The sequence below is a fragment of the Toxorhynchites rutilus genome, chromosome 2 (genome assembly GCF_029784135.1).
Source record: "Toxorhynchites rutilus septentrionalis strain SRP chromosome 2, ASM2978413v1, whole genome shotgun sequence".
Classification (NCBI taxonomy): Eukaryota; Metazoa; Arthropoda; class Insecta; order Diptera; family Culicidae; genus Toxorhynchites; species Toxorhynchites rutilus.
Window position 1 is genome coordinate 57,784,983 of NC_073745.1, and position 9,461 is coordinate 57,794,443.

The 9,461-nt window shown below is 40.6% G+C and overlaps 2 long non-coding RNA genes across 2 annotated transcripts; both read left to right on the plus strand.

The window, feature by feature from the left end:
* The first annotated feature begins 718 nt into the window (after positions 1 to 718).
* On the plus strand, positions 719 to 2,057 carry LOC129771260 (uncharacterized). Its single transcript, XR_008742321.1, has 3 exons — positions 719 to 857; positions 929 to 1,828; positions 1,888 to 2,057. It is a non-coding gene; the product is annotated as an uncharacterized LOC129771260 (long non-coding RNA).
* Positions 2,058 to 2,290: 233 nt separating this feature from the next.
* LOC129764399 (uncharacterized) lies at positions 2,291 to 2,966 on the plus strand. Its single transcript, XR_008741130.1, has 3 exons — positions 2,291 to 2,376; positions 2,433 to 2,614; positions 2,696 to 2,966. It is a non-coding gene; the product is annotated as an uncharacterized LOC129764399 (long non-coding RNA).
* The last annotated feature ends 6,495 nt before the right edge of the window (positions 2,967 to 9,461 follow it).

The following is a 9,461-nucleotide window of genomic DNA, read 5'->3' on the forward strand; positions in this document are numbered from 1 at the left end:
ATCGCAAACTTGTCACTTGTCACAGTGGTTTTCAACCTTTTTTGCTCAATTCCCCCCTTTACGAAAATTAAGCCCAGTGCTTCACCCCAATCAATATTTTGTAAGAAAGTATGTAGCATATCTGTAGCATTTGTAAGAATACAAACGGTTTTCAAATTATATTCGCAACAAATTTGATTTTATGCTTGTATCTGATTACAAAAAAGGTATATAAAGCTTGGAAAGTCATTATGGCACCTGCACCTGAACGACTTCCGCCAAAATCGTAGTTCTTGAGAACGTTGTCGAAAAGCACACCTCAGGACTTCGATATCCACTCTGTGTTGTTCTGTTTACGGTGTTTTGTTCCCATCAGTAGCATTGTAGTAAATCCAGATTCACTACGTAAAAGACAACTCGTAACACTCGTAACGCTTATTCCGCATATCAGAATAAGAATCGATCATTTGTAGATCGATGAGTTTGTTCTGAAATTGATTCGAAACTTTCGTCATTGCCAGTCGGAAGGCAATCCAAACCATGTCCAAATTTGTTCTTTGATATTAGGAATATATATATAAAATTTAACTTGTTGTAAAAAGTCTTGACAATTGCTGTACATTTTCCTTTTATATGGTCTTCTGTACTGTTCCGTCGTCTGGTCTCTCATCATTCACTGACGAAAGTCTTTCAAACTTTGCGAAGTTGTTCAATTGGCGCCCACATCCAGCCGACGAAAAAAAACATCGACCGAACATTGGCCGTAACGCTCTTTGTTGGTCGAAAATAAGGAACAATTTATGAAACGAAACGGCATCACTTGCTTTTTCGTCAACGATGAACTGTCATTTCATACAAAACAACAGATCATACAACTGGTGAGTACAGAATTTGTTTTTGTTTCCTATTAATTTCTAATTTTATCATTAATTATTTCATTTAATTTCAGGGAATCTTCAGCAAAACAATCCTTGAGAGATTAACAAGACAGCCCGGGAGTGGGAGGAGTTCATGGCGATCGCTTCGCCAGAATCTCAGCGGAACTCGAAATGTGCCACGCGGAGGCACTCGCTGTTGATGGAAAAAAATTTCGACGCGAGCTCGATGGACGATGAAAATGCTGCCACTTATGAGAGCCTGGAGGGAGATTCAGTGCTAGCGTTGGCGCAAATTATGCGGCGAACCATCATTGTCATGTCGGATGTGTTTTTGCGCGATATGAACGGGGAAGCCTTTTCGCCGATTCCGTTTGGTAGTGTCTATCGTTCGAGGTGCCGTCAAATAAGTGCCATCGGACCCCGTTGCTGTTTGGTCTACGATATGGCCCATTTTTCGGTCCTGGTTGCTATGGGAACTCCGGATGATTTTCCTCCGGCGTTCATTTCACTGGTGGATCCCAGCAGTCAGCTGTTGCTTATTTAGTTTTGCATCGATTCGGGAAAAGATTTTGATTGGTGGGAGTATGACGGCAGTAATGCGAACTGGTTGTTGACGGATGGAGAGCATGTGGCGTTGCTGAAAGTATACTTGGAGATAATTTACGCACCCGTCGCGGGCAGTCCGGATGATGAGATTTATGACGATTACTCGGACGAGGAGTATGAGAAGAAAATCGCCGACGGGGAGGTTGTATTTTCGGACGAGAATTATAACAGCGAAACGAGTGCATCTAATCTAGCCGCAATAAGTACTTCTAATTAGTCACTTCCACCATTCCCACCCAATTCGAGAAGCGGTGGTGGGTCGAGCGGAAAAAGTAAAGTCGCGAAGCATCTGCAAAGTGTGGCAAAGCGTGTAAAGCATTGTAACATCCGTTGGAATAATCCGACTTTTTTGCTTCCATCAACTGGTGAGTAAGAAAAATGATTTCCCCCATCCCCACAGTGCTTATTTCTACTTCTATCACAGCAGCCAACAGCATCAGCTTTCCCGCAACAGTATTCTCCAAGCCCTGGTGGCTATCCCGGGGGACAGCATCAACAGCAGCCGGACCTGACCATCGATAGTATTTCGAGCAATTTTTCCTATCGGAGATCCCGTGCTTCGCGCTCATTGAATAATATATGCGAATATGCATTGCGCCACATATGTGAGAGAAGTTCTCAGCTGGATGTCGAATAGTTTATATTTCATATGCATTTTTAATTTTTTTAAATAAAATGATTAAAATCGATTAATGTATTTTATTTTCATGTTTCATAACGAACTAATACAAACAAGAGGTGAGCACCCACAATCCAATCGACGAAAAAAACATCGACCTAACATAGACCGTAACGCTCTTTGTTGGTCGAAAATAAGGAACAATTTATGAAACGAAACGGCATCACTGGTGATTGATTTTTTTATCTCCGCTAAACTGTCATCTCACACCAAAACAACTAGATCATACAACTAGTGAGTACGGAATCTATTTTTGCTTTTCATTTAATAATGATTTTATTCTGTTTCAGTTATGAATCGATCGGTGAGTGAGGAAACATGATTCCCCCCATCACAATTCCGCAGCTGGTGCCAGCACCGAGAAAGGGAAATGGTGCTAAAGTCCAGTCGAATGTGAACCATAATCGATACCTGAGAGGATAAAACTCGTGAGATGTTTTTTTGAAAGTACGGCAGATTATGATCCGATCAAGTAAGTATGCTTCTGATTACAAACTGCCTAATTTAAAGAAGTATTTGCTCCGATTTTAATCGCACTGTTTCCATTCGGTAGATATCGTAAAATTCACAGGACGTAACAAACCGCTGAAGTGCCCATCAATTAGTTGTCATAAGCCCGGAGAGCAGCAACAGCAGCGGCAGGACCTGGCCGTCGATGATATCTCGAAAACTTTACCCATCGGAGGTCCCGCGCTTTATGCAAAATCGAGAATCCTCAGCCACACATATGTATCAAGGAGAAAACTATCAACGGCAAGGAGACATTCATCAACATTCTGTGCTGATCTCGAGTGACCTGTATGGTGGTTATAATGATTTGAAAATTTAAGAAACTTATATATATTTGTATTATATGTTTGTAATAAAATGTTATTTAGTCATGTGTTTTCGTTTTTATATATAATTTTATTCCAATAACAAACCAATACAAACAAGCAGCAAGCAGTGCTGGAAGCAGCGCTGCAAGCAGGTCGACGCCTTGCACATGTTGGCGAAAAGGTGGCGTCAAGTTGTTCGATGAATGCATATGAAAGGTCGATAACTCGATTGCAAGGTGGCAGCATTTGAGGTCGATTGTTGACATTTCATCGACCCGATCTTGGCAGGCAAAACGGAATGTGGGCTATCTTACGCAAAACGTAAACGATCGGCGAGACATCTGGATTTTGTTTTTGAACTAAGAAAATGATGCTAATGTAACCTAAAACTCAAAAACAAATCACGTATATTTTACTTCCGGGCTTTCCAAGGTAGTTCTCACATGCAGGAATCGTACATTTTTCTACTTGTGTTTGATTGTGCTCTCAAATTTCCTTCTTTAATTCAACCAATGTAAACATTTTTATAGTTTTCACTACTGAAAGAGGTAAATAAATAACATGTTATATATAAAATTGCGCAGAATTAAATTTCTTACAAACTCTTCGCAATCGAATAATCTTTTATGATTATAACATTGTAATTTATGGAAAAAACTACAAACCTTCCATAAGCTCACATGGCAAAATTTAAAACCATCATCACTTTCACCGCAGCGCCGCCTAGGTGTAGATTTGTACGTTAGATCGCCAATTGAACATGACATTTCAGATTTGGAAATGTTGGCCGAGGATCGCAAATTTTAGTGTATTCAATAAAGTTTTTGTGGCAGTTTTTGCTAATCATTGTCATCCTCAAGGCGAACTAACGTGCAATATTCCCTTGCACAATTCCCCCTTTTAATGACCAAAGTCCTCACCGGTTTAAAATCACTGTTCTAAAACTTTTTTTTTTTTCATACATACATTTATTGAATCTTCCATAATGTGGAAATAACAATAATTGGTTATACATTTAGTTCTAACATAATAAAGTATTACGTTTGTTGTCAATTCTTACAGTTAAAATTTCACATGTGTGTTGGAGCACAACACTAGCGTTTGACCACGTTCAAATAATTAAGGCTTTTTTCTTCAGACTTGTTACCATAGGTTGACCGAGTCGCCTTGCTAGTGGATTTGGATGATTCTTCACCTTTTCCGCATATTTCCTCCTCGTTTTATGAAGTTCTTCTTTAACCGTCGCCATCCCTAAGTCTCGATGTATGACACTATTGCGGATGTACCAAGGGGCGCCAGTAATTTGTCTTAGCAGTTTATTCTGTACTCTTTCGATGATTTCGATATTACTTGCTGAAGCTGTTTGCCATAGTTGACAGCCGTAATGCCAAATAGGTTTCAGCATGGATTTGTATAGAAGTAGTTTGAACTCTAGTTTTAATTTCGACTTCCTCCCGATTAGCCAATGTATTTGTTTTGCTCGCATCTTCAATTGCGTTTTCTTCGCATCTATGTGTTTCTTCCAGGTTAGACGACGATCTAGATGTACACCAAGATATTTAATTTCATTCGATTGAGGTACTGCAGATCTATTGAACTTAATTTGTGGGCATGTGTTCCTATTAAGCGTGAACGTAACGTGGACACATTTTGTTTCATTTACTTTAATTCTCCATTTTTGAAGCCACTTTTCCACGACCGTTATGTGTTCCTGGAGATCCCGTGAAGCAATCGTTCTGTTTTTGTGACTGCTGAGAATAGCTGTGTCATCTGCGAATGTTGTAGTCATTAAGTTACGCGCGGTTGGGAGATCAGCTGTGTAGATGAGATAGAGAACTGGTCCAAGAACACTGCCCTGAGGAACGCCAGCATAAATTTCTTGCTCTGGTGATAGAGTTTGGTTATACCGAACATGAAACTTTCTTCCCAGTAGATAAGAACGCATAATTTCGTATACTTGTGGTAGCATATTTTTAATTTTATAGAGCAGTCCTTCGTGCCGGACTTTATCGAAAGCTTGAGCTACATCAAGAAAAAGCGCTGAGCAGTATCCGCGGCCTTCATATACTTTACGAATTTCTTCTATCAATCGGTGCACTTGTTCAATAGTGCCATGTTTTGCTCGGAATCCGAATTGATGATTCGGGATTAATCTTTCAATCTCGGGCGCTGATTTTATCAGGATAATTTTTTCGAACACTTTTGAGAAGATTGGTCTATAAGATTCCGCTTTCTGTGCGTCTTTCCCTGGCTTAGGAATCATAATGATGGTCGAAATTTTCCATGCTTGTGGGAAATATCCTTCATGGGTCATTGCGTTGAAAATTCTCGTGAGATGTTTAATTGCTAGGTCAGGTAGTTCCTTGATCATATATCCGTTGATGTGGTAGATACCGGGTGACTTTTTCACATTGATATGATTATTGATAACATGTCTCACCAGCCGATGTTGGATTTTCATTTTGTTTTGGTTTATAGCACCAGAAAATTCGAGCGTTTCTTGATTAGGTCCGGATTGATTCGGAGTGAAAACTTTTTGAAGATGGTTTGCAAAAGTTGCTGCTTTTTCATCGTCACTTCTGGCCCAATTACCAGAGGGCATTCTAAACGGCGGGACCTGTAACTGAGGTCGTTTTAGATTCTTAGTTGCCTTCCATAGTGAGTAATTATTATTTTGATTTGGCGATAATTCAGTTAAGTAATTATGGAATTTTTGATCTTTCTCGTCTTGTAATAGCTTTCTTAATTTACGTTGTGCCACATTGAATTGGTTTTTAGATTCTGGCGATCGTTTGTTTTGCCAGATACGTCTTAGTCGTCGCTTTTCTGCAACTGCTGCTTTTATGTGGGAGGCAGTAATATTTTTTTTTGTGTTTCTGAGGCTTCATAGGTGGGGTAGCTATCTTCGCAGCGTTCTTCATGAGTACACTGAGTTGGTTAACTGCTTCCTCGATATGATGTTCGTTATCCAGAGGTAGATCGAGAATGTTAGAGGAGATATATGTCTTATATTTTGTCCAATTCGTTGAAAAGTTAGTGAGATTAGATGACGTCTGCTTCACTTCCTTTTCTATGAAGTATTCTAGGAGTATTGGTGAGTGATCAGATGATAAATCCAGAAGAAGCTTCGATCGAATTCGTTTACTATTAATATTTTTTTGTGACAGCGAAATCTAGCAGGTCCGGAAGTCGTGCGAGGTCCTCTGGCCAGTGTGTCGGTTCACCGCATGATGCAATGTCATAGCCAGAGTCAGTGATAACGTTGTATAATACGCGTCCACGAGTGGTAATCAGCCTTGATCCCCAAAAGGTGTGTTTTGCGTTAAAGTAACCAGCGACGATAAATCGGTGCCCTTGGAGTGAGAAGCAGTCTTTCAGTTCCTCTTCCGAAGGGTGGTGGTTCGGTGAAGAGTAGAGTGCTGTTAGTACTATTTTCTCAGATTTATTCTCGATGCACACAGCCGCTGCTTGGATATTTAGAGTACTGTGACGGTGCCATAAATAGTGTGGAACATCTCGTTTGATGAGGACCGCAGCCCTACCTCTTGCTGACCCGTGCGGGTGATTTGTACCATAGAAATCATATCCCGTAACTCTGATGTTGTAGTAATCCGTCAGATGAGTTTCATTGATAAGAAAAACGTCAATGTCGTGTTGGTTCAAGAATAGTTTAATTTCATTCAAATGGTTATGTATCCCGTTTGCATTCCAATAGCAGATTTTCAAAAAAATTATTTTGAACATTGCAATTTTTGGATGAGAAGTTGCTGGCTGCGCAACATTTCTTGCATCATTGTTTGCATTGATGTCATGAGTTGCATAATTGAACCCATAAATACTTGTAATTGGTCCGCGGGAGGAATTATTGGTGTTGAAGGTTGGGAGAGTAGAGCATCCCTATACGATGTGCTAGGTGTAGGCGTGAAACCAGGAGGTTGGGGTTTCGGGTGTGTGGCTGAATTTACCGTTGGTTGCAGGGTTGGCTGATAGTTTGCAGGCCTGCTAGTTGCAGCTTTTTGTCGAGATTCTTGCGGTTTTTTCTTTAATGTTGTATATACAGGGCACCCCCTGTAGTTTGCAGTGTGGTTGCCACCGCAGTTGCTGCATTTTTTTTGCTTCTGTTGCTGTTCTTGAGACTGGGCAGCACTGGGTTCTAAAACATACGTTCAATTAAATGGAATATTATCTCATACACTTATTAATTTGACCCGCATAACGTTCAAACGTCCGAAATTATGCAACTGACATATTCCTTATAAACGGGAATGAACTCTATCACTTTACGGAGTTTATTTTACACGCAACTGTCCGTGACAATGATGATAGACACAAAAAGATTAAGTGAAGTGTAAGTGAGGTGAAAGCGTTTGTGACAGTGATGTTCGTGATCAGGCCCAGAATAAATGTTTCTATGAAGAATCTAAAAATAAATCAAATAATTAATAATATTTTCAGATTTTCATCACATGTTTCACGTTTCTATTTAATTTTCGCAGAGATTTGTCAGGTGTACTGCCAAGCCTAGCGAAACAAATAGTAAAATTTAATTGATCAATAATTTAGTAGCTCGCGTGATGTGAGCAAAAAGCATTTGGTGTAACAACAAAACCATTAAAAACACCACCATCACCACCCTTCCATGAATTGGTAAACGCAAATCGGCAGCGGCCATTATTGTTGCTCGGTCCGTGCGATAGAGGATATTTCAACCCCTATATCGTAGCCGGGGGTTGGACCGGTCGAGTGTGCGTATCAAATTTCCTGCAGCCGCTGCCATAGCTTTGTGTTGTTTAATTCCCTCGACTCTCACGAGGGGCGGAAATGTGTTCCCTATCGGTCATCAGGCCATATTGAGAGGTTTCCGATTCGGAGAAAATGGTTGCCAAAGCGGTAACAGTTGAAGGGTTTGCTAATAGGCGAAAGCAAATCTGGTTAGGTAAATATTTCTGGAATTCGCAAGTTTTCAACAATTCCTGTGGAAAAACCTAAAATTTTTCAGAGTTTCAGCAGCAATCTGATGGATGTTTAGGAACGTTCCATTTGATTATGCTTGTGCTGAAGATTCTTAATGCAATCCAACCATTGAAATTATTAAACCATTCTACATAAAAATTCAGCGGATATGATGAAATCATGATTAATATGATTTGTACTTTTAATAAGTTTTTCGTCACATATATTCAACTGTGATGTAACCGAAACACTTTAATCGCCGCAACCGTAGTCGTCTTAATAAATAATTAATCGCAGTCTATTAATAACATTCTTTTCCCCTAATTATATCCTCCCACGGTTTCATGCATCTCGCACCCGTATTCGTAACCTGCCGATGAAAGGATCCGTCGTATTCAAAAAGGGATCTTTCACTTACCTGAGATGTCTTCATCAAGCTATTGAGCGCGACATTGACACGGTCCGTGTTTGAAAGGTGAAGGTGACAGCATGTCAGGGATTTATTGCAGCTCATAAGTCACCTCAAGCGCATCCGTCTCATTAATCGGCTGGCGTTGGTTTGTTGAAGTTTTGAGGGGAATGTCGGGTTGTGCGCTGATATGATCGGCGTTTTTAATCTTCATTTCTGGAGGCTCCCGGGAGCTGACAGCACTTGGTCCTGAGAATGACGAATTGTCCACAATATGTTTGAACGGATTTGAAAGTGGTGTGACTTTCAATGTTCAATTTTCTAGCGTGCGATCAGACGAATCAGACACTTATCCATGGCGAATGGCTAGAGCAAAGAAAAGATCCCAAAAAGCTTATTGGAAAAACAAACGATATCCCAAACGCCTTCACAAACCAGATAAGCAGCAAGCGTTCCCAAGAACAGGTTCTTATCTTTACGACAAAGTTGTCGCCTGCTTACGTCGTTACCATTTTACGACGCACTCCGGGAACAAACACCTAAACACCTGAGCCCATTTGGGAGCAGATAAAAACAAAGATGCATCCCAACATTCCACATTCCTTCTAATTATTTCTCATCGGCTGTCTCGGAAAATGGGCACGAAACATTTGAAGCTCATGTCCTGCGAACCATTTGGGCCCTCTTCGTGGCCAATTGAAGCCCACAGAGCTCTAGCCTTTCGTCATGCATAATTTGAAGAAGATTACCTGATTGCTCAATTATCCTCATATGTTTGGGAACCAAAAAAGGCATCATCCAATGCATTTCGCTGCATTCAAACTCTTGACAAGCCGCTTCAAAATATTGTCCGTCTCGGAGTAACAACGAAACGGGAAGCGAAACACAAAAATAACCAAAGGGACCAAAGGCTGTAGTTTCGCATCCGATCTTGGATCCGAAACGGTGCCGAAACGTGAGCTTCAGAATCAATTAAATGTGACGCTTTGTTGCTGGCAGCTATATATAATTTTTTTTTTTGCGCAAGGGTTTGTTGGCATTACCTGCGAGGGGTTCTCCGAAGGAGGCTACCGAATGGCGCGGAAGACCCCTCGCTGTGATGTTTATTTCACATCATCGAATGGGGCCTTCCATCTTTA